This window comes from Bubalus kerabau, chromosome 8, assembly GCF_029407905.1.
Source record: "Bubalus kerabau isolate K-KA32 ecotype Philippines breed swamp buffalo chromosome 8, PCC_UOA_SB_1v2, whole genome shotgun sequence".
In the NCBI taxonomy this organism is placed as follows: domain Eukaryota; kingdom Metazoa; phylum Chordata; class Mammalia; order Artiodactyla; family Bovidae; genus Bubalus; species Bubalus kerabau.
Genome location: NC_073631.1, coordinates 51,855,339 through 51,880,860, shown reverse-complemented (window position 1 = coordinate 51,880,860; position 25,522 = coordinate 51,855,339). Strand labels below are relative to the sequence as shown.

The 25,522-nt window shown below is 41.8% G+C and overlaps 1 long non-coding RNA gene across 2 annotated transcripts; it reads right to left on the bottom strand.

Moving 5' to 3' along the window:
- Nucleotides 1-253: 253 nt before the first annotated feature.
- Nucleotides 254-24,560, bottom strand: LOC129659146 (uncharacterized). Of its 2 annotated transcripts, XR_008717814.1 has the most exons (4): nt 24,138-24,560; nt 23,837-23,942; nt 1,078-1,130; nt 254-378 (listed from the first exon to the last, which is right to left on the bottom strand). It is a non-coding gene; the product is annotated as an uncharacterized LOC129659146 (long non-coding RNA). The 2 variants fall into 2 exon arrangements; XR_008717813.1 differs by lacking the exons at nt 254-378; nt 1,078-1,130 and adding an exon at nt 17,083-17,167 and having other exon boundaries at nt 24,138-24,559.
- Between the last annotated feature and the right edge of the window lie 962 nt (nt 24,561-25,522).

The following is a 25,522-nucleotide window of genomic DNA, read 5'->3' as shown; positions in this document are numbered from 1 at the left end:
TCCAGAGATCTGCCCCTGCTCACCCCTCCCCTCCCCAGGCTACCATCACCAACTTCCTCCCAGGGTCTTTCGATTATGGCAACTGTGGTGAGACACAGAAGTATCTCCTGCCCCCATTTTTTTTTTAAAGGCAACATTGATCTCTTCCCTGCAAATAAAGTTTCCATGATGACACATTCATTTGGTGAGAATATGAAAGGAATACAGGGCACAGAAACAAAGGAAATGTGCAAGAGGCATATTTTAAAAATATTTATTTATTTATTATGTGGCCATACCATGTGGCTTGTGGGATCTTAGTTTCCTGACCAGGGATTGAATCTGTGCGCCCTGCAATGAACCTGCAGAGCTATAATCACTGGACCACCACGGAATTCCCTGCAAAAGACATTTTGATGCATAAAATTGAAGCAGCAGTTCAATTCCAATTTCACCTCATGTATGCATGCTAAGTTGCTTCAGTGTGTCTGATTTTTTGTGACCCCATGAACTGTAGCCCCCCAGGCTCCTCTGTCCATGGGATTGTCCAGGCAAGAATACTGGAGTGGGTTGCCATGCCCTCCTCCAGGGGATCTTCCTGAACCAGGGATCAAACCTTGTCTCTTATGTCTCCTGCATTGGCAGTCAGGTTCTTTAACACTAGTACCACCTCATTGAAACCAAAGCACACTGTTAGCCTATCACCTGAATTTCCCCCAACTCTACTCCCCCAGACTCTTTCCACGCCTCCAATAATTATCTTTTTATTTCCTCTCTGACTAGATCTTATCTCTAAATGTGGTGTCAGGAGTACATGAAGTTAGCGTGCCTTGCTGAGGTCAAAGCCCTAAAGACCTGACAATTCTTGACTCTGCCACCACTCCACCACCACTCCTATCTCACCTGCAGATGACCTTGGGATATCACCAGAAGAGAAGCAGAAGCCAACTTTAAGAGCGGGGAGACCCTCCCTGGCTAAAGGCTTTGCCAGGCTGGCTGGGAGGCAGAACAGTACAAGGGGCTGAGTAACACCCCACCATCTCCCACACCCTAGTTTGGACTTGGCAAGTGTTAATAATCCTCCTCTTTGGAGTTTACCTCCAGAAAATGTCAAGGTTCCTCACTCCTTCTTTGGGCAGCTCAGGCTTCCGCTTGGAAGATGAAAGAGACAGATATTTACTAAAATGGGTTAATCAGTAATTTCAAGCTAATTGACATGTGACCTTGACAGCAATTCATGAAGGATAACCTGGCACACAGTAAACACTTAAAAGAGATAGCCATATCCTGATAAAGTGCACGTGATTAACACATTGCTGCAGTTATGACAAACTCTATTTCTCCTGCACTGTAAGAAAAGTGTTCACCCGTATGAAAGTAGGTGAAAGATTTTCCGCACACTTGGCCTGATACGTGGCCTTCACCTCGAGCTATTGAAAACAATAGCAGCTAGGTATTAACTGGTAAGCATGAGTCAGAGCCTGGGCTAACCACTTTGTCTCATTTATTCATCTTGCCTACTCTACACAGTAACCCTATAAGGTACGTTCTATTACCATTTCTATTTTAGAGATGAAAAAGATGAGACAAGAAGAAGGTTTAAAACTTGTGCATGTTATACCCCTAAGTGCTGAACGTGGGAATCAAACTCAGGGAGTTTGATGCCAGATCCATGCACTCATTGCCTTTAAATTACTTGGTGTCATCTATATTTGCTGGCACTAGAGGGGATCTGTTGTGCTTTCTTCCAGTCCCCTGAACTCAGGGCAGTAGAAAGTAAATGGGATGCAGCCACCGTGGAAAACAGTAAGGAGGTTACTCAAAAACAAAACAAAACAAAAAACTAAAAGGAGAACTACCAAATGCTCCAGCAATCTCACACTTGGACATGTATCTGGACAAAACTATAATCCAAAAAGATACATGCACCTTTATGTTCACAGCCACACTATTTACAATAACCAAGACATGGAGACAACCTAAATGTCCATGACAGACAAAAGGATAAAGAATATGTGGTACACATTATATACAATGGAATACTTGTTGCTGTTGTTTAGTTGCTAGGTTGTGTCCAATAATTTTGGGACCCCATGGACTATAGCTCACCAGGCTCCTTCTATGAGTAGGATTTCCCAGGCAAAAATACTGGAGCGGGTTGCCATTTCCTTCTCTGGGGATCTTCCCGACCCAGGGATCGAACCCATGTCTCCCACATAGGCGGGCAGATGCTTTCCCACTGAGCCACCAGGGTAGCCCGTAAAAAAGAATGAAATAATTCCATTTACAGCAACATGAATGGACCTAGAAATTATCATAAGTCAGAAAAAGAAAGACAAATACCATATGATATCACTTATATGTGGAATCTAAAATATGACCCAAATAAACTTATCTATGAAACAGAAATAGACTCACAGACATAGAGAACAACAGACTTGTGGTTGCCAAGAGGGAAGGTAAGTCGGGGAGGGATGGAGTTTGGGATTAGCAGTGGCAAACTATTATATATAGAATGGATAAACAGCAAGATCCTACTGTATAGCACAGGGAACTATACTCAGTATCCTGTGATTAGAGACTTTCTGGTGGACCAGTTAAGATTCCGCACTTCCAATGCAGGGGGCACAGGCTGGACTCCTGGCCATGGAACGAAGATCTCACATGCCTCACAGCATAGGCAAAAAATAAAAAAAGATAAAAGAAAATAATGGCAAATTGTTTCACAAAAAGAATATCCTATGATAAACCATCGTGGAAAAGAGTACGAAAAAGACTGTGTGTATGTGTGTGTGTACAACTGAATCATTCTGCTGTGCAGCAGAAATTAGCACAACATTGTAAATCAGCTATAATTCAATCAAATAAGACATGTTTTAATTAACTGAAAATTACAGGAGAGTAGAGGTGATCTGGAGACTGGGGGAAGTGGAGGGAGGACTCTTGACTTCCTCTCGTGTTCAGCTCTCCACTGTCATTCATGGATGTTTCTCCATCCAGGATTTCTGCCTATCCAACTTTTTACTTTTGGATTGTAAACATTGTGCCAAATAAGGGAAGAATAACTTTTTAAAATCACCAAGTTTGGTTTCATACTGCTAATGAATTGCGTGAAAAGAAAGGGTGTGCTCCACCTCCGTTAGTTTGGAAAGGGGCAAAAACACTCGCCTCACTCCCTTACTCTACACTCTGCACTCAGTTCATACACCAAAGGATGAACATGGCAGTGACTTTCCAGTTCCTGATCTTTTACCAATACTGAGTGTATTTTCTGTCCCCCTTGATCTCTCTTCTGGGTAACTGACTTAATCAATATACCAAGCATATACCACATAGACATTCCAGAAGTTTTGAGCTTTGGAAGCTGTTAAAAAGTTAACTATGACATTATTAGACTACTTGTCACTACTCTTAAGATTCTTTTAGGGAAAAAAAGCTTTTTTGCTTTGGTGAAAGCAGACTATGAATGAGGGATTGGAAGACCCTAGTCCATGTGGACTTGGATGTACCCAGATGGAGAAAGAGGAGCTAAGGAAACAGTCATTCTTCTCATCTGGGGCATCTGAGGAGTTGAGACAGGGGAAGATGATCCACAGTTTATGAGTCCCTCCATGAGCCAGGCACTGGGCTAGGAGCTTTTACAAATATTTTTGCAACTTAATTGTTTATAATTTTATAGCTAAAAGCTAACACCTTCTAGCACAGTCTTCTAAGTACGTTACAAGTATAAGCTCATTTAAGAGTCACAACAACGAGATAGAGCAGATTCTGTTATCCTCACTTTAAAACATGAGGAAATCAAGTCATTAAGAGGTTAACTAACTTGGTCCCATCACTTCATGGGAAATAGATGGGGAAACAGTGGAAACAGTGTCAGACTTTATTTTTTGGGGCTCCAAAATCACTGCAGATGGTGACTGCAGCTATGAAATTAAAAGATGCTTACTCCTTGGAAGGAAAGTTATGACCAACCTAGATGGTATATTGAAAAGCAGAGATACTACTTTGCCAACAAAGGTCCGTCTAGTCAAGGCTATGATTTTTCCAGTGGTCATGTATGGATGTGAGAGTTGGACTGTGAAGAAAGCTGAGGGCCGAAGAATTGATGCTTTTGAACTGTGGTGTTGGAGAAGACTCTTGAGAGTCCCTTGGACTGCAAGGAGATTCAACCAGTCCATCCTAAAGGAGATCAGTCCTGGGTGTTCATTGGAAGGAATGATGCTGAGGCTGAAACTCCAATACTTTGGCCACCTCATGTGAAGAGTTGACTCATTGGAAAAGATCCTGATGCTGAGAGGGATTGGGGGCAGGAGGAGAAGGAGATGACAGAGGATGAGATGGCTGGATGGCATCACCGACTCGATGCACATGAGTTTGGGTGAACTCCAGGAGTTGGTGATGGACAGGGAGGCCTGGTCTGCTGTGATTCATGGGGTTGCAAAGACTTGGACACAACTGAGCGACTGAACTGAACTGAACTTGCCCAAGATCCTGCAGCTGGTATGTGTTAGAATCAGGATTTAAACCTAGTTCCAGAAACACAGCTCTTCATCTCTGGACCACATTACCTCTCAGGATGCTCAGAGAAGTTACCTGGTTCAATGTTACACAGCTAGAATGGCATAACCAGGGCTCAGAGCCCAGGTTTGTCTGGCATCAGAATGTATGCTTCCTACTATAATTTTCTGCTACCTATGCCTACTACATCTTTCCTGTTTGGTCTTGTGATCACAGGAAAGTTTTCATCCTACCCTCAAGGAACAAATTCAGATACACCGCTTCCTCTTTTGTTTCTCTTCTCTCTGCTTCACCTCGTCCCTCCACTTTCCTCTCCCATTTTCTATTTTTCTCTGGTGTTTTTTCCTTTTCTTGTTTTTCCTCCTCCACCCCACCCCCCACCCCCGGTTTCCTGCTTGTAATGCAGGAAACTGCATTACCTGCCAGGTAATGCACAGAAAGGGCAAGGAGGACACAAAAGGTTACTAAGCTTTGACCTCATTAGTTTAAGCCCAACTTACCAAGGTTAAGAATAATTGCAATCTGACCAGAAGCTAAAATGAAAAATTAAATGTTTATCTCAAGAAACATGTACATGGAGAATTGGTCCAACTGTTGTGACAAACGGGGCATTTTGAATTTTAATACGTTCAACCTATTGACCAATTAGATGGATCATTACGTGTAATGATTCTATCAGGGGTTTAGTTATTGATGTCAGTGTTCAGATTAACCAAATTACACATCCTTACCCTTAGGCCAGATCCTAGGAAGCCAGCAGGCTCAGACGTACAGAGGGCCAAAAAGTTTTCAGTTTATTGGCCTGGAGACAGCTACAGTTTCTAAGACACCCACAAGTGCTTCAAATAAAGGCATTTATAGAACTCATTAACACCTCAAAGACTCCATAATACTCATTCACATCATAACCTTTTTGGTATATTATACAGAGTGTGTGGATCACAATAAACTATGGAAAATTCCGAAAGAGATGGGAATACCAGACCACCTGACCTGCCTCTTGAGAAATCTGTATGCAGGTCAGGAAGCAACAGTTAAAACTGGACATGGAATAACAGACTGGTTCCAAATAGGAAAAGGAGTACATCAAAGCTATATATTGTCACCCTGCTTATTTAACTTCTGTGCAGAGTACATCATGAGAAATGCTGTGCTGGATGAAGCACAAGCTGGAATCAAGATTGCTGGGAGAAATATCAATAACCTCAGATATGCAGATGACACCTTACGGCAGAAAGTGAAGAAGAACTAAAGAGCCTCTTGATGAAAGTGAAAGAGGAGAGTGAAAAGTTGGCTTAAAGCTCAACATTTAGAAACTAAGATCATGGCATCTGGTCCCATCACTTCATGGGAAATAGATGGGGAAACAGTGGCAGACTTTATTTTGGGGGGCTCTAAAATCACTGTAGAAGGTGATTGCAGCCATGAAATTAAAAGACGCTTACTCCTTGGAAGAAAAGTTATGACCAACCTAGATAGCATATTCAAAAGCAGAGACATTACTTTGTCAACAAAGGTCTATCTAGTCAAGGCTATGGTTTTTCCAGTGGTCATGTATGGATGTGAGAGTTGGACTATAAAGAAGGCTGAGCCCTGAAGAACTGCAGCTTTTGAACTGTGGTGTTGGAGAAGACTCTTGAGAATCCCTTGGACTGCAAGCAGATCCAACCAATCCATCCTAAAGGAGATCAGTGTTCATTGGAAGGACTGATGTTGAAGCTGAAACTCCAATACTTTGGCCACCTGATGCAAAGAGCTGACTCATTTGAAAAGACCCTGATGCTTAAATGGATGAGATGGTTGGATGGCATCACTGACTCAATAGACATGAGTTTGGGTAAACTCTTGGAGTTGGTGATAGACAGGGAAGGCTGGAGTGCTGCAGTCCATAGGGTCTCAAACAGTCGGACACGACTGAGCTACTGAACTGAACTGAACATTATGTATTCCTTCTTCTATTCAAGGACTAGATCTGTCCAGGACTCTGATAGTGATTTTCTCTTCTCCATCTGCTAATGCTCTTTCATGCCTTCAAGTCCCATCTCCTGCTGATGACATTCAGATCAGTGTCTCTAGATTCTCAGTAACTCTAATTATCTCCCTGAAGTCACTACTTCACTATCTTTCCAGCATGTGAAATTGACCCGGAACTAGATTCCTAGAATTTTCCCCATCAGATCAGATCAGATCAGTCACTCAGTCGTGTCTGACTCTTTGCAACCCCATGAATCGCAGCACGCCAGGACTCCCTGTCCATCACCAACTCCCGGAGTTCACTCAGACTCACGTCCATCGAGTCAGTGATGCCATCCAGCCATCTCATCCTCTGTTGTCCCCTTCTCCTCCTGCCCCCAATCCCTCCCAGCATTAGAGTCTTTTCCAATGAGTCAACTCTTTGCATGAGGTGGCCAAAGTACTGGAGTTTCAGCTTTAGCATCATTCCTTCCAAAGAAATCTCAGGGCTGATCTCCTTCAGAATGGACTGGTTGGATCTCCTTTGCAGTCCATACAATTCTGCTAATAGTATTTCTCCACCACACAACTAAAATCCTTCATTTGTTCTGAGTCCTCCCTCTCCTATATTCCATATTCAGTAGGTCTCCAGATTCTGTTAGTTCAAATACCAAGGAGATGTCTTCCAAATATCTCCATTTCTCTATTCCTACTGTTATGGCCTTCAGTTTTCATCTCTTCCAGGATTACTGCCAGTCTTAGGCATCTGGGACAGTGTGTCTTTGCGTCCCTGTATATTTCATCTCACAGTCTCTAAGTTAGTTACATCTGTCTTGTGCACATTGAGATACAGTTACAAGCAGAACTGAGCTGGCCTCACCTCACTCTAGTCCACTATCATGACACTGCAGAACTTTATCGCCCAGTTCAGTTCAGTTCAGTCACTCAATCGTGTCCAACTCTTTGCGACCCCATGAATTGCAGCACACCAGGCCTCCCTGTCCATCACCAACTCCTGGAGTTCACTCAGACTCATGTCCATCGAGTCAGTGATGCCATCCAGCCATCTCATCCTCTGTCATCCCCTTCTCCTCCTGCCCCCAATCCCTCCCAGCATCAGAGTCTTTACCAATGAATCAACTCTTCACACGAGGTGGCCAAAGTACTGGAGTTTCAGCTTTAGCATCATTCCTTCCAAAGAACACCCAGGACTGATCTCCTTTAGAATGGACTGGTTGGATCTCCTTGCAGTCCAAGGGACTCTCAAGAGTCTTCTCCAACACCACCGTTCAAAAGCATCAATTCTTCGGCCCTCAGTTTTCTTCACAGTCCAACTCTCACATCCATACATGACCACTGGAAAAACCATAGCCTTGACTAGACGGACCTTTGTTGGCAAAGTAATGTCTCTGCTTTTCAATATGCTATCTAGGTTGGTCATAACTTTCCTTCCAAGGAGTAAGCGTCTTTTAATTTCATGGCTGCAGTCACCATCTGCAGTGATTTTGGAGCCCAGAAAAATAAAGTCTGACACTGTTTCCACTGTTTCCCCATCTATTTCCCATGAAGTGATGGGACCGGATGCCATGATCTTAGTTTTCTGAATGTTGAGCTTTAAGCCAACTTTTTCACTCTCCACTTTCACTTTCATCAAGAGGCTTTTGAGTTCCTCTTCACTTTCTGCCATAAGGGTGGTGTCATCTGCATATCTGAGGTTATTGATATTTCTCCTGGCAATCTTGATTTCAGCTTATGCTTCTTCCAGCCCAGCGTTTCTCATGATGTACTCTGCATATAAGTTAAATAAGCAGGGTGACAATATACAGCCTTGACGTACTCCTTTTCCTATTTGGAACCAGTCTGTTGTTCCATGTCCAGTTCTAACTGTTGCTTCCTGACCTGCATACAAATTTCTCAAGAGGCAGATCAAGTGGTCTGGTATTCCCATCTCTTTCAGAATTTTCCACAGTTTATTGTGATCCACACAGTCAAAGGCTTTGGCATAGTCAATAAAGCAGAAATAGATGTTTTTCTGGAACTCTCTTGCTTTCTCGATGATCCAGCGGAAGTTGGCAATTTGATCTCTGGTTCCTCTGCCTTTCCTAAAACCAGCTTGAACATCAGGAAGTTCACAGTTCACATATTGCTGAAGCCTGGCTTGGAGAATTTTGACCATTACTTTACTAGTGAGATGAGTGCAATTGTGCAGTAGTTTGAGCATTCTTTGGCATTGCCTTTCTTTGGGATTGGAATGAAAACTGACCTTTTCCAGTCCTGTGGCCACTGCTGAGTTTTCCAAATTTGCTGGCATATAGAGTGCAGCACTTTCACAGCATCATCTTTCAGGATTTGAAAGAGCTCAACTGGAATTCCATCACCTCCTCTAGCTTTGTTCGTAGTGTTGCTTTCTAAGGCCCACTTGACTTCGCATTCCAGGATGTCTGGCTCTAGATGAGTAATCATACCATCGTGATTATCTTGGTCATGAAGATCCTTTTTGTACAGTTCTTCTGTGTATTCTTGCCACCTCTTCTTAATATCGTCTACTTCTGTTAGGTCCATACTATTTCTGTCCTTTATCGAGCCCATCTTTGCATGAAATGTTCCCTTGGTATCTCTAATTTTCTTGAAGAGATCTCTAGTCTTTCCCGTTCTGTTGTTTTCCTCTATTTCCTCGCATTGATCGCTGAGGAAGGTTTTCTTATCTCTTCTTGCTATTCTTTGGAACTCTGCATTCAGATGCTTATATCTTTCCTTTTCTTCTTTGCTTTTTGATTCTCTTCTTTTAACAGCTATTTGTAAGGCCTCCCCAGAGAGTCATTTTGTTTTTTTGCATTCTTTTCCATGGGGATGGTCTTGATCCCTGTCTCCTGTACAATATCACAAACCTCCGTCCCTAGTTCATCAGACACTCTATCAGATCTAGTCCCTTAAATATGTTTCTCACTTTCACTGTATAATCATAAGGGATTTTATTTAGGCCACTATTCCAAATCCTGAAAGATGATGCTGTGAAAGTGTTGCACTCAATATGCCAGCAAATTTGGAAAACTCAGCAGTGGCCACAGGACTGGAAAAGGTCAGTTTTCATTCCAATCCCAAAGAAAGGCAATGCCAAAGAACATTCAAACTGCCACACAATTGCACTCATCTCACACGCTAGTAAAGTAATGCTCAAAATTCTCCAAGCCAGGCTTCAGCAATATGTGAACCGTGAACTTCCTGATGTTCAAGCTGGTTTTAGGAAAGGCAGAGGAACCAGAGATCAAATCGCCAACATCCGCTGGATCATCGAAAAAGCAAGCGAGTTCCAGAAAAGCATCTATTTCTGCTTTATTGACTATGCCAAAGCCTTTGGCTGTGTGGATCACAATAAAGTGTGGAAAATTCTGAAAGAGATGGGGATACCAGACCACCTGATCTGCCTCTTGAGAAATTTGTATGCAGGTCAGGAAGCAACAGTTAGAACTGGACATGGAACAACAGACTGGTTCCAAATAGGAAAAGGAGTACGTCAAGGCTGTATATTGTCACCCTGCTTATTTAACTTATATGCAGAGTACATCATGAGAAACACTGGGCTGGAAGAAGCACAAGCTGGAATCAAGATTGCCAGGAGAAATATCAATAACCTCAGATACACAGATGACACCACCCTTATGGCAGAAAGTGAAGAGGAACTCAAAAGCCTCTTGATGAAAGTGAAAGTGGCGAGTGAAAAAGTTGGCTTAAAGCTCAACATTCAGAAAATGAAGATCATGGCATCCGGTCCCACCACTTCTGGGAAATAGATGGGGAAACAGTGGAAACAGTGTCAGACTTTATTTTTCTGGGCTCCAAAATCACTGCAGATGGTGACTGCAGCCATGAAATTAAAAGACGCTTACTCCTTGGAAGGAAAGTTATGACCAACCTAGATAGCATATTCAAAAGCAGAGACATTACTTTGCCAACAAAGGTCCGTCTAGTCAAGGCTATGGTTTTTCCTGTGGTCATGTATGGATGTGAGAGTTGGACTGTGAAGAAAACTGAGCGCTGAAGAATTGATGCTTTTGAACAGTGCTGTTGGAGAAGACTCTTGAGAGTCCCTTGGACTGCAAGGACATCCAACCAGTCCATTCTGAAGGAGATCAGCCCTGGGATTTCTTTGGAAGGAATGATGCTAAAGCTGAAACTCCAGTACTTTGGCCACCTCGTGTGAAGAGTTGACTCATTGGAAAAGACTCTGATGCTGGGAGGGATTGGGGGCAGGAGGAGAAGGGGATGACAGAGGATGAGATGGCTGGATGGCATCACTGACTCGATGGACATGAGTCTGAGTGAACTCCAGGAGTTGGTGATGGACAGAGAGGCCTGGCGTGCTGCGATTCATGTGGTCGCAAAGAGTCGAACAGGACTGAGTGACTGATCTGATCTGATTCATGACACTGCAGAACTTTATATTCCACACATAAGTTATCCCTGTATTTCCATTAGTTTCCTATCACATGTGAAGGGCATGCAAGGTCCTTCACAACTTGCTTACACTTTAATTCTCTCCCTCCCTCCTTATTTTCCATCATTCTTCTCCTTCTACCTGACACTCCAGCTGAATGAACTCAGTTGTTCCTGAACATGTTGCTGGGGCCAGTCGGTGACCCGAAAACATGCCTCTATGGTATATTGATTATTCTGAATTAAATTTATTTAAGAAATGGTCAGTGCAAGAGGGACACTCTGACCTTCCTACCTCCCCCAAAGCAGGAAATCAATCTCTCATGTGAAAAGTACACTCACTGTATCTGGAGGTAAAAGGATATCCCTGTCGCCAGAGGTTGAGAATTCAGGCCAAAGGGATTTACATACACAAAACTTGCTACTTCTTTAATTTATTAACCCATTCCCAAACTCTGTTTAGATGCTTCACTAACTGCAAACCCCAAACTTAAGTTTGTCCTATCAATTCCTCATGAATGCATCATTTCTTTGTCTAAAAAGTATAAAATCTGCCTGTTTTGGTCAGTTCTCAGGTCTTATTTCTATAATACCTCCATATGCATGAATTAAAATTCATTTCTTTTTTTCCTGTTAACCTGTCTTGTGTCCACTTTATTAAGTCCAGCTACCAGAACCTAAGAGTGATAAAGGGGGATATTTTTCCCTCCACAATAATGCCATACTCTGTGTATCCTTGGGTCTTTTCTTTCTTTTTCTTTTTTTTTTTTTTACTATTCCACATGGTATGTGAGATCTTAGTTCCCTGACCAGGGTTCAAACCTGTGCCCCTTGCAGTGGAAGTGCAGAGTCTTAACCACTTAACTCTAGCAGTCTTCCACTGCCAGGGAATTCCTATCCTCAGGTCTTCACACATGCTGCAGTTCTGCCAAGAATGACCTCCCTAGCAGTGCCTGGAAAATGCTTCCTTATCTTTCAAAACCCAACTCAATATCTCCTCTTCTGGGACACCTTCGCAGACAGCTCTTTTCTCTGCAAACATACACCACCTGGATCTCCACATAAGATGCTGTTCTTCAAGGATTGATTAACTTTTGTCACCATTTATATTGGTTTCCTGGGGCTGCTGTACCAAATTATCACAGACTGGGTGGCTTAAAGCAACAGAAGTGTACTCTCTCACAGTTCTTGGGGCCAGAAGTCCAAAAGTGCATATACCTGGACTAAGATAAGGTGTCAGCAGGGCCACACTCTCTCCAGAAGTTCTAGAGGAGAATGTGTTCCTTCACCTTCTGGGGGTTGCTGCCATCCCTTGGCTTGTGGCCACATCACTTCAATCCCTGCCTCCACCTTCACATCACCTTCTCCTGTATGTGTGTTGGAAGATCTCCCTCTACTTCCCTCTTATAAGGATAATGTGATGGCATTTATGCTCAACATACCTAATCCTAGTGCTCACCAGGCTAATCTCCCCATCTCAAGATTCTTAATCATATCTGCAAAGACTGTTTTTCTAAATAAGTTAACACTGAAAGGTTTAAGCATTTGGGTCTAATATTTTGGGGACCAACATTTAGGCCACTACGCTATCCCAATAGTCTGGGACTTCAGAACAGGGAGAGGACATGTTTTATTCCTTTTTTATTCCCAGCACTAATAGAAATTCAATACTTGTTTACTGGCTGATTAGGGAATAAACAGAACTCAACATTCTCATCTTACAGATTTTGGCTCTTTATTTACTCAACAAAGCATTTATTATTATGTACCAGATACTACACAGGAAGTACAGTGACTACACAAAACAAACACTACTCGTCTCATAGAACTTATATTCTAGTGAAAGAAATAAGCGTTTTAAAAAGGGCAGATATTGGGACTTCCTTGGCAGGTCAGTGATTAGCATTCCAGACTTCCATTATACACATCATGGGTTCAATTCCTGGTCAGGGAACTAAGAATATGAAGCCACACACTGAGGCCAAAGAAAGAGGGGCAGCTATTACAAAACACATAATTACGGAATGTAATCAGGGTCAGGAAAGGAAAGAGCAAGGATCAACAAGAAAGAAAAAGGAGTGCAGATCAGCAAGTGCTTCTTTATGGAAGTAACATTGTAAGCTGAGATCAAAGGATGGATAACTGGAAAGTGAAGAGTCAGGGGCGTGGTGCAATTGTTCCCGGCCGAGGGAACAACATACGCACGGCTTTTGCACTGTAAAGAGCTTGGTGAATTCAAGAAACAGGATCCAGAGAGGCTGGAGTGTAATCATCCAGAGGCAAGAGGGAAGATGTTGGCAGGACACATCATGCAGGCTTTGGGACTGTCTTAACAATTTTGAATTTATCCTTGAAACAGTAAGAACTTAAAGCTAGTGATTAAATGACCATATTTTAGTTTTAGAAGTTGTCTCTGCGTGAATTTCCTGATGTTCAAGCTGGTTTTAGAAAAGGCAGAGGAACCAGAGATCAAATTGCCAACATCCGCTGGATCATCGAAAAAGCAAGCGAGTTCCAGAAATACATCTATTTCTGCTTTATTGACTATGCCAAAGCCTTTGACTGTGTGGATCACAATAAACTGTGGAAAATTCTGAAAGAGATGGGAATACCAGACCACCTGATCTGCCTCTTGAGAAATCTGTATGCAGGTCAGGAAGCAACAGTTAGAACTGGACATGGAACAACAGACTGGTTCCAAATAGGAAAAGGAGTACGTCAAGGCTGTATATTGTCACCCTGCTTATTTAACTTATATGCAGAGTACATCATGAGAAACGCTGGGCTGGAAGAAGCACAAGCTGGAATCAAGATTGCCAGGAGAAATATCAATAACCTCAGATATGCAGATGACACCACCCTTATGGCAGAAAGTGAAGAGGAACTCAAAAGCCTCTTGATGAAAGTGAAAGTGGCGAGTGAAAAAGTTGGCTTAAAGCTCAACATTCAGAAAATGAAGATCATGGTATCCGGTCCCACCACTTCATGGGAAATAGATGGGGAAACAGTGGAAACAGTGTCAGACTTTATTTTTCTGGGCTCCAAAATCACTGCAGATGGTGACTGCAGCCATGAAATTAAAAGACGCTTACTCCTTGGAAGGAAAGTTATGACCAACCTAGATAGCATATTCAAAAGCAGAGGCATTACTTTGCCAACAAAGGTCCGTCTAGTCAAGGCTATGGTTTTTCCTGTGGTCATGTATGGATGTGAGAGTTGGACTGTGAAGAAAACTGAGCGCTGAAGAATTGATGCTTTTGAACAGTGCTGTTGGAGAAGACTCTTGAGAGTCCCTTGGACTGCAAGGACATCCAACCAGTTCATTCTGAAGGAGATCAGCCCTGGGATTTCTTTGGAAGGAATGATGCTAAAGCTGATACTCCAGTACTTTGGCCACCTCGTGTGAAGAGTTGACTCATTGGAAAAGACTCTGATGCTGGGAGGGATTGGGGGCAGGAGGAGAAGGGGACGACAGAGGATGAGATGGCTGGATGGCATCACTGACTCGATGGACGTGAGTCTGAGTGAACTCCGGGAGTTGGTGATGGACAGGGAGGCCTGGTGTGCTGTGATTCATGGGGTTGAAAAGAGTTGGACACGACTGAGTGACTGATCTGATCTACCTGCTGATTTGAAGACTGACTGGAACAGTCGAGAAGGGAGAGAGAAGGCATGTGGGGAGGCCACTGAAGGAGGTCCAGTGAGAGCTGCTGCTGGCTTGGACTAAAGTGATAGCCCCTGGTAAGGAGAGAAGTGCACAGACCAGAGATATAATTGGAAGTACAATAGATAAGCTTCACATGTTAAACCAGAAATGGTCTGTGTGTGTGTGTTTATTTTTTTTTGAAGATGAAGTTTCCATGTCCCTCTGGTCTGAGTAGAGAAAGTACAAGAATTAATGAACAATATATTTAAGGCTTGTTGATTTTTGGAAAGGGTTTCAAGATCTTCCAATGGGGAAAGAAGTCTTTTCAAGGAAAAGTGCTGGTGCAACTGGATTTCCATAGGCGAGAAAATGAAGTTGGACCTTATCTTATACCACACAAAAATTTTACACAAAATTGTCAAAGACCTAAATATAACAGCTTAAACTACAAACAGAAAAAAAACTCAAGGATAGATCTTTATAACCCTGGATTTGGCAATGGATTTATAGATGTGACATTTAAGGCATAAACAAAAGAAAAAATAGCTAAATTGGAATTCATCAAAATTAGAAACCTTTTAAAAATGTTTTACTTTGGAACCCCCAAATTTCTAGTTACACTAAGAAATGATGATGTCATAAAATGGCATGAAAAATCTTATGAAAGAATAAAGGGATTGAATATACAGGCTGGTAGAGATAAGAATTTGTTGACTTGACAAAAGAATGAAAGCATAATATTCCAAATTGGCAATGGGTGGGGTGGCAGGAGAGGGGTGGTGTGTACTTTTGTTACCAAATAAATACACAGAAGTTTCATTGCTTAAGGGTTTGGGGTGGGGGAGCCACAGGGAAGAAGAGCTGCTATAGAGGAGGGCTGAGCATTGAAAACAGATACTTACTTGTTTTTAATTCTATAATTTTCTCAACTGCTCAAAGTCAGGTCTAGTTCAGCAAAGTTTTAAAAATAGTTCAGTTCAGTCGGGAAGTCCTGTTTGACTCTGAGACCCCATGGATTGCACCACACCCAACTTCCCTGTCTATCACAAACTCCCGGAGTTCGCTCAAACTCATGTCCACTGAGTTGGTGATGCCATCCACCATCTTATCCTCTGTTGTTCCCTTCTCCTCCCGCCTTCAATCTTTCCCAGCATCAGGGTCTTTTCCAAGGAGTCAGTTCTTTCCATCAGGTGGCCAAAGTACTGGAGCTTCAGTATCAGTCCTTCTGATGAATATTCAGGACTGATTTCCTTTAGGATGGACTGGTTTGATCTCTTTTGCAGTCCAAGGGACTCTCCAAAGTCTTCTCCAATACCATAGTTCAAAAGCATCAATTCTTCAGTGCTCAGCTTTCTTTATAGTCCAACTCTCACATCTATATATGACTACTGGAAAAACCATAGCTTTGACTAGATGGACCTTTGTTGGGAAAGTAATGTCTCTGCTTTTTAGGTTGCTGTCTAGGTTGGTCATAACTTTCCTTCCAAGGAGTAAGTATCTTTTAATTTCATGGCTGCAATCACCACCTGCAGTGATTTTGGAGCCCCGAAAAATAAAGTCTGCCACTGTTTCCACTGTTTCCCCATCTATTTGCCATAAAGTGATGAGACCAGATGCCATGATCTTAGTTTTTTGAATGCTGAGTTTTAAGCCAGCTTTTTCATGCTCTTCTTTCATTTTCATCAAGAGGCTCTTTAGTTCCTCTTTCCTTTCTGCCATAAGGGTGGTGTCATCTGCATATCTGAGGTTATTGATATTTCTCCTGGCAATCTTGATTCTAGCTTGTGCTTCATCCAGTCCAGCATTTCACATGATGTACTCTGCAAAGAAGTTAAATAAGCAGGGTCACAATACACAGCCTTAACGTACTCTTTTCCTATTTGGAACCAGTCTGTTTTTCCATGTCCAGTTCTAACTGTTGCTTCTTGACCTGCATACAGATTTCTTAGGAGGCCGGTCAGGTGGTCTGGTATTCCCATCTCTTGAAGAATATTCCACAGTTTGTTGTGATCTACATAGTCAAAGGCTTTGGCATAGTCAATAAAGCAGATATAGATGTTTTTCTGGAACTCTCTTGCTTTTTAGATGCTCCAATGTATGTTGGCAATTTTATCTCTCGTTCTTCTGCCTTTTCTAAATTCAGCTTGAACATCTAGAAGTTCACAGTTCACATACTGTTGAAGCCTGGCTTGGAGAATTTTGAGCATTATTTTACTAGCATGTGAGATGAGTGCAATTCTGTGGCAGTTTGAATATTCTTTGGCATTGCCTTTCTTTGGGGTTGGAATGAAAACTGACCTTTTCCAGTTCTGTGGCCACTGCTGAGTTTTCCAAATTTGCTGGCATATTGAGTGCAGCACTTTCACAGCATCATCTTTCAGGATTTGAAATAACTCAAGTGGAATTCCATCACCTCTACTAGCTTTGTTTGTAGTGATGCTTCCTAAGGCCCACTTGACTTCACACTTCAGGATGTCTGGCTCTAGGTGAGTGATCACACCATTGTGGTTATCTGGGTCATGAAGATCTTTTTAGAATAGTTCTTCTGTGTATTGTTGCCATCTCTTCTTAACATCTCCTGCTTCTGTTAGGTCCATACCATTTCTGTCTTAGGACAAATGCTCAGTCTGATTTTTACTGCATGCATAAAGAAAGACAGCAGAGCAAGCAAGATATGGGGCCAATCTAAGAAAGATTTCCAGCAATCCCTTCATTCATTATTTCTGGTTCAGTCATGAAAAAGGATTCATCATGCCTTCAGCTATTTTTTCTAACTAGTGAAAACTAACATTTGTCAAGCACTTATTATACACTCAGGCATTACATTAAATATTGTCCATACAATATCTGCTTTTACCCTGTCAAATTTCCTTTTAGGTAGATATTATTTACAAGCTCACTTTATTTTATTTGTTTTATTTGCCTGTTTTTAAAATTTTTATTGAAATATATTTGATTTATAATGTTGTGTTAGTTTCAGATGTACAGCAAAATAATTCAAATATATATATATACACATACATTTTTTAAGACTCTTTTCCATTATAAGCAAACTGGATTTCATCAAAATTAGAAGATAAATTACATTAAATTACAAGATATTGACAATAGTTCCCTGTACTATATAATAGGTCCTCGTTGGTTATCTATTTTATATATAGTAGTTGCTGCTGCTGCTGCTGCTAAGTCACTTCAGTCGTGTCCGACTCTGTGCAACCCCATAGTCGGCAGCCCACCAGGCTCCCCTGTCCCTGGGATTCTCCAGGCAAGAATACTGGAGTGGGTTGCCATTTCCTTCTCCAATGCATGAAAGTGAAAAGTCAAAGTGAAGTCGCTCAGTCAGGTCCAACTCTTAGCGACCTCATGGACTGCAGCCTACCAGGCCCCTCCATCCATGGGATTTTCTAGGCAAGAGTACTGGAGTGGGGTGCCATTGCCTTCTCTGATATATAGTAGTGTGTATATGTTAATCCTAAATTCCTAATTTATCTCCCTCCTTTTCCTGTTTGATAATCATAAGTTTGTTTTCTATACAAGCTCATTTACAAGTGATTAAAGCAGAGCAGTGGGTAAACAGATTGTTGAAAGTCAGAGAGCACAGCCTGAATTGGAACCTGGGAAGTATGATTTCAGAGCATTGCTCTTAAAGCCACTTCCCTGTATGGTCTACTCTTACTTTTCAGTGATTTAAATTTTACTTAGCTTCTCTAAAGAACACTGAGATATATAATAACAAATGAGAAAATATCTTTTCTCTCTGAGATTCATGAAAATTCTCCATTTCAAAATTACCATAGAAAATTGTTTAAAATAATCAGTTTATAACCCAAAGAATAAAAACATGTGAGTCAATACTGATATAAACACTTGGATAACTGAAGAAATAGAGGACTAGCTCTTCCTTACAGAGGATATCAACTAATATTGTAGGAGAAATGAGGGAAATAGAAAATCATCATTAGACTACCAGAGTAATAAATACTATTATTTATACCATAGGCAAGATCCACACATTGATACTAAATTAGCATGTGCAGGTCAAGAAGAAACAAGATATTTGCATAGTCCCAAATTATCTCCTTCCTAATCCCAACAAAAAGTTATTCATTATGAAGGCAAAAATAGAAACTAAATGTTAACTATACAGTGGAGAAACCTGGCAGATACCATCTTAACCTCATGATCAAGGTTAATGTTATCAGTAATAAGATGTATCAGTATCATGTACCCCAGTATGATACAGGAAGAGACATTACTTCTATGGTGGTCTTCCCAATGATGCATAACCTCCATCTAAGCCTAATATCAAACAATATCAGAAAATATCAGACAAACCAAACTGAGAGATGTTCTGAATAACTGACCAGAATGCTTTAAAAGTCTCAAGGTCATGAAAGATAAACTATCACAGATTGAAATAAACAAACCTTATGGTAGAAAGTGAAGACAAACTAAAGAGCATTTTGATGAAAGTCAAAGAGGAGTGTGAAAAGTTGGCTTAAAACTCAGCATTCAGAAAACTAAGATCATGGTATCCGGTCCCATCACTTCATGGCAAATAGATGGGGACACAATGGAAACAGAGATTTTATTTTTTTGGACTCCAAAATCACTGCAGTCACCATCTGCAGTGATTTTGGGATTAAAAGACGCTTGGTCCTGGGAAGAAAAGCTATGGCCAAACTAGACAGCACATTAAAAAGCAGAGACATTACTTTGCCAACAAAGGTCCATCTAGTCAAAGCTATGGTTTTTCCAGTAGTCATGTATGAACATGAGAGTTGAACTATAAAGAAAGCTGAGCACTGAAGAATTGATGCTTTTGAACTGTGGTGTTGGAGAAGACTCTTGAGAGTCCCTTGGACTGCGAGGAGATCCAACCAGTCCATCCTAAAGGAGATCAGTCCTGAATATTCATCGGAAGGACTGATGAATATTGAAGCTGAAACTCCAATACTTTGGCTACCTGATGCAAAGAAATGACTCATTTGAAAAGACCCTGATGCTGGGAAAGATTGAAGGCGGGAGGAGGAGGGGATGACAGAGGGTGAGATGGTTGGATGGCATTACCGACTCAATGGACGTGAGTTTGAGTAAACTCCAGGAATTGGTGATGGACAGGGAGGCCTGGTGTGCTGCAGTCCATGGGGTTGAAAAGAGTCGGACAAGACCGAGCAACCAAACTGAACTGAATATTTTGTCACAAGTGAAAATTACATGACATTCAAATGTTAGTACTCATCAATAGTTTTATTGGTATACAGCTATGCTTGTTTATTTGCATATTGTCTATGGCTGCTTTCAGCTCCCACAGCAGAACTGAGCAGTTGTAATGGAGACCCCATGGTCCACAAAGCCTAAAATATTTATTATTTGCCCCATTACAAAAAAAGTGTGCTGAGCCCTGGTATACATGGTTGCCCACATCAGCTCATTATGGGTATACAGTTGTGCATCAAAAACATTTTTCTTAGTGCTACAAAGCAGGTCTGTGTTAGTCACAGAATCATAGTTTCATGCCTATTTTATAGAAACTTGGAAAATGTTAATTGAATAAATTATGTAAACATCTCAATTGTCCATTAAAGATTCCCACAATAACCACACTGCCTTCACATAATGTGTAGAAGGATGGTTCTGCATAAGGATTACAGCAATCTTCATACTTATCAATCAAGCTAGTACCAAAGATTGTAATAGATTATGCAGCTTGTGTCTACCTTCTTTTCTCCTTCCCTTTCTAACTCCCTCCATTTCTTCCCTTTTCCTCCTTTTCTTTCCATTCTAGCTTCTCCACAGCTCCAAGAGGAGTATGACCACCTCCACCTGACAAAGATGTCCCCAAAGATGCAGAGATGTCATTATGCACAGTATCTAAGAATTGCAAAGAACTGTTAGGAAGCAAAATGCTTGAAAAAGGGGTTTAACAAATCACTGAGTAATATTTTCTTATGGTATCAACTTAACCTAATCCTGAGCAGACACTACATGGTTAATTCAAGAACAATATGTATAGAATCACCAACATGTATGCTCACAGGGCAAGTACAGGGTGAGTACATAAATGGGATTGGCCAACAAGTGATAAGCATATGCACTAATAATATAATAAACATTAAATAAAATAATAAACATTTATGGAACACCTACTATGAGTTCCATAAATGTGATAAACATATGCACTAATAATACAGTAATAATTAGTATTACCCTCACAACAAATCTATAAGGTAAATACTATTGTTTTCTCTGCACAACGAATACAGGAGCCAAAACCTAGAGATGTCAACCTACCCAAGGGCACATAACTCATAGGTAACAGTCAGGATTCTAAGCTAGGTTTGTCCATGTCCTGGGATAATCTTATTAACCGTATGACTGTGTCCTTTCTACCCCCACATATGTATTTTCATGTTGCATACTTTTTTCTCATATGTATACAACCTTCCTCCTATGGTACCTAGGGCATATCAAGGGCATGAACGAGCCAGGGAGCAGGTGAGAATGGGAGTTTGGGACTGTTATGCCAGAAAGAAGTCCAAAAAAAAAAAAAAAAAAAAAAAGAAGAAGAGAGAGAGTTAATATTCAGCTTCCAATACCCAAAAATCAGATTTTCAATTCCTTAGCATGACAGGTTTAAAGGCAGACTTTGCCAAGAGAAAAGTATTTTTCTAAATTATCTTACATCTTCAAGAACCGTATCTGGAAGACTTAAGCACAACTTTAACAGAGGTATAGGTAAATCAGAAAAGCCTCTTGTCTCTTCTCTCAGTGGCCTGTGGAGAGAAAAGTAGAGTTAGAGAGTCAGGGAGAGATGCTGCAAAAGACCCTGAAGCTGGGAAAGATTGAAGGCAAAAGGAGAAGGTGGGCAGCAGAGGATGAGATGGTTGGATAGCATCATCCACTCAATGGACATGAATTTGAATAAATCCCAGGAAATAGTGAAAGACAGGCAGTGTGGCGTGCTGCAGTCCATGGGGTTTCAAACAGTCAGACATAACTTAGTGACTGAACAACAACAGTCTTCCCTCTCTGGGCCAATGCCCCTCCCTATGAGAAGAGTAATAGTAGAAAAGGTGAAGGGAAAGCCTGGATTTGAGGAGTTTCTGCTTTCTGCTGAGAGCGCTGAGAAGTGGAACCACCTGTGAATTGCCCTGCAGCTACGTGGAGGCCACCATGTTGAAATAAAGTCAGGAGGTGGCGCGGTTAGACAGCAGGAGGGCCTCACTCCACTTTCCACAAGGTTGTCAGTTCACACATGATATTTTGGGGGTTGGGAGACAGGGGATGTGTGTTATGGATATGAGTTTAGAGACTGGTTGAGGAATTTTCCAAAAGTGTTGGTGTGCAAAGGCCCCTCAGGCCCAGTGAAGACCAAGGCATGGTCCAGGTGTTAGCTGTGCTAAGGGCAGCCTAACCAAGCCAAGAGAGAAGACCCCTCCCCCACTTCAGCTCCGGACACTGGCGGAGTACTGGGGTGCTGGTCCATCACCCTTAGCAGTTGCCAGTCCAGGCTGTGGCTCTGAGGACCCCTTCTCCATCACAGACACTCCCTCACACTCCACACCCAGTCACCCAAAAGACTTAGCACCATCTGGAAGAGGGTAATAGAAGCCTGATGGACTGAGCACCGTTCCCAGAGAAACTGAATGTGTAAGTCTAAAGACACTATTCAATGAGACTAAAATAGTTTTGTTGAATGCAAAGTAGAATTTTCCCCACTAACGTGTATACTATGGGAGGTTATAAAGGCTAGCATACAGGTTATAGGTTAATCATGAGGGATTATCAAGGATCTCAAGTAGATTATTTTTGATCATCAAAAAATCTGGGCATAGTGTGAGTAAATTTGTCCAACCCCACAGCCTGTGCCCTGAACCATCACATTTTACTGCTAGTATATGCTAATGGTAAAGGTTTGGTCAAAATCTTAGGAAGGTGAAATGTTTTAACATTCTCCAAGTATATTTCTTGGCTGAAGTGGGGACCGAGGGTGTATAATCTGTTTATATATTATTTATATAATAAATAATAATACCTTTCTCATTGAGCAGCTATGAGAATTGAGGCTTAGAACAGAGCCTGGCAGGAAGTGCTACATGTTTGTTATCATTGTCATTATTATTTTCTATGGTAATTATGATAAATATTGTTGGCTGACTCCCTAGCATCCATATGTCCCTTTCTCCCAGAGTAGCAACCACACAGTTTAAGTGGAATTAAGCCCAATCCCAGGCATGGGTCCTGATTACTGAATGCATCAGAGTAATCAGCCCCTTCTCAAAGTGATTGGTTTAAGAGTAGGCAGAGATCCTAGGGAGAAGGCAATGGCACCCCACTCCAGTACTCTTGCCTGGAAAATCCCGTGGACGGAGCCTGGTGGGCTACAGTCCATGGGGTCGCTAAGAGTCGGACACGACTGAGTGACTTCACTTTCACTTTTCACTTTCATGCACTGGAGAAGGAAATGGCAACCCACTCCAGTGTTCTTGCCTGGAGAATCCCAGGGACGGGGGAGCCTGGTGGGCTGCCGTCTATGGGGTCGCACAGAGTCGGACACAACTGAAGCGACTTAGCAGCAGCAGCAGCAGCAGAGATCCTAAGTTGGTTCAACCAGAATAAAAGCTGGGGCTTCTATCTGATGTTTTTGTGGAAAAGTTCTCTCTTTTCTTTGTATAGTATAGTGAATGAACTTGTGATTTAAAATTGCACCAGCCAATTTTAGTACTACATTATTTAGGATCTATTAGGGATGGGGGAGCCTGGTGGGCTGCTGTCCATGGGGTCACACAGAGTCGGACATGACTGAAGTGACTTAGCAGCAGCAGGAGCAGCAGTGGGTCTCAATATTTTTTGGTTTAAGGATCATTTTGCATCCTTAAAAACTGAGAACCACAGAGAGCTTTTTTATGAGAGTTTTTATGTATGTGGATTACATTTATCAGTATACACTGTATTAGAAATTAAAACTGAGAATTTGAGAACTATTAACTCATGTAAATAATAATAAAAATATTTCTTCAAGATTAACGTAAAGTTCATAGTTTTAAACTTTAAAAAAATGAAATTTCCAAAACAAAAAAATCAGTGAGAAGAGTGGCATTTTTTTAAACCTCTTTAGTATTCAGCTTAATGAAAGACAGCTGGATTCTCATAGCTGATGCACTCAAACTGATAAGATATCTATCCTCTGGAAAACTTCACTCTTTGCTTGGGATAAAGGCAAATAATGTCTAAGCATTTGTGTCAGTTTCCGGTGGTTACTGTAACAACATAAACTTAGTTGCTTAAAAAAACAAATTTTACCTTCTACTAAGTCCAAAATCAGCTTTGCTGGGCTAAAAACACAATGTCATCAGGGATGGTAACTTCTTGAGGCTCAGGGCTCCCCAACTCCTGGTTAGGAATCCAGCTGCAGAGCAGGAGGCAAGCAGCGACCTGAACCATCGCTGGCATATTACTGCCTGCACCATACCCGCTATTGTTCACATTACTGCCTGAACCTTCCCCCGCTCCACACCTCTGTCCATGAAAAAAATTATTTTCCACAAAATTTGTGCCAAAAAAGTTGGGGACCACTGCTCTAGTGGACACTCCATTTCCTTACCTTTGCCAGCTTCTAGCGGAGAAGGCAATGGCACCCCACTCCAGTACTCCTGCCTGGAAAATCCCGTGGATGGAGGAGCCTGGCAGGCTGCAGTCCATGGGGTCGCTGAGGGTCAGGCACGACTTGAGCGACTTCACTTTCACTTTTCACTTTCGTGCATTGGAGAAGGAAATGGCAACCCACTCCAGTGTTCTTGCCTGGAGAATCCCAGGGACGGGGGAGCCTGGTGGGCTGCCGTCTATGGGGTCACACAGAGTCAGACAGGACTGCAGTGACTTAGCAGCAGCCAGCTTCTAGAGGCTGCCCACATTTCCTGGCTCATGGCTCTTTTCTCCCTTCTCCAAAACCAGCAACTCTGAATCATCATGGCTTTGCCTGTGACTCTGCTCTCTTACAGCCCTCAGTGATTATATATATATATCCCACCTGGGTAATCCAAAGTAACTGCCTTAGCTTAATAGCCTTAACTTAATAACACCTGCAAAATCCCTTTGGTCATGTAAAGTAACATAGTCACAGGTTCTAAGTATTAAAATGTCAACATCTTTGGGGGAATCATTATTCAGCCTACAACAGCATTATTACAAAAATAGACTTGACCTCAGAGACCCACTAAAATGGTCTCAGGGATCCCAGGGATTCTAGATGGCTGCTCAAAATAATAATAATGGTATAAACCATGGGTCTGCAACCTCTGGGATCTAATGCCTGATGATCTGAGGTGGAGCTGATATAGTAATAATAGAAATAAAGTGCACAATAAATGTAATTTACTTGAATTAATCCCGAGACCATCCCCACCCCACCCACATTTGTGGAAAAACTATCTTCCATGAAACCAGTTTCTGGTGCCAAAAATACTGGGGACCACTGGAATAAACAAAATACCCCATATTTTAGTTAAGGCATAAGCAGGTCAAAACTTTCATGGAAGTTCCAGTTTCAGGGACCCAGGATCCTTTCCCCTAATTCTGTCATAATCTGCAGGATTCAAGATAGTTTTGTCCTCACAAGTGTTGCCTTCCTCTGTATTAATTCAGTGACCTGTTACCATGAAGAAGTATCTATCCACTTCCCCACCCCCGCTTTTAAAAGTAAGACTGAGAAATCACTTACATCACTTCTGCTCATATCCTGTTGGCCACATCTGGTCTGTTCATGTAGTCACATCCAGCCACCAGGGGGCTTGGAAAAGTAGCTATGGCAGGGCCATCATGGATCCAGCTAAAAGTTCTACTAGAATCGAGTAGTCTCGACTTCAGTTCTAGTAAGGAAAATCTAAGCTGATGATGAAGGACAGCAGAGCCAAGCAAATGAAGCCAGACTAAACCTTAACTGAACCCTACCTCTGAACTTTTCAACTACTTGGGCTATTACTTTTTTTT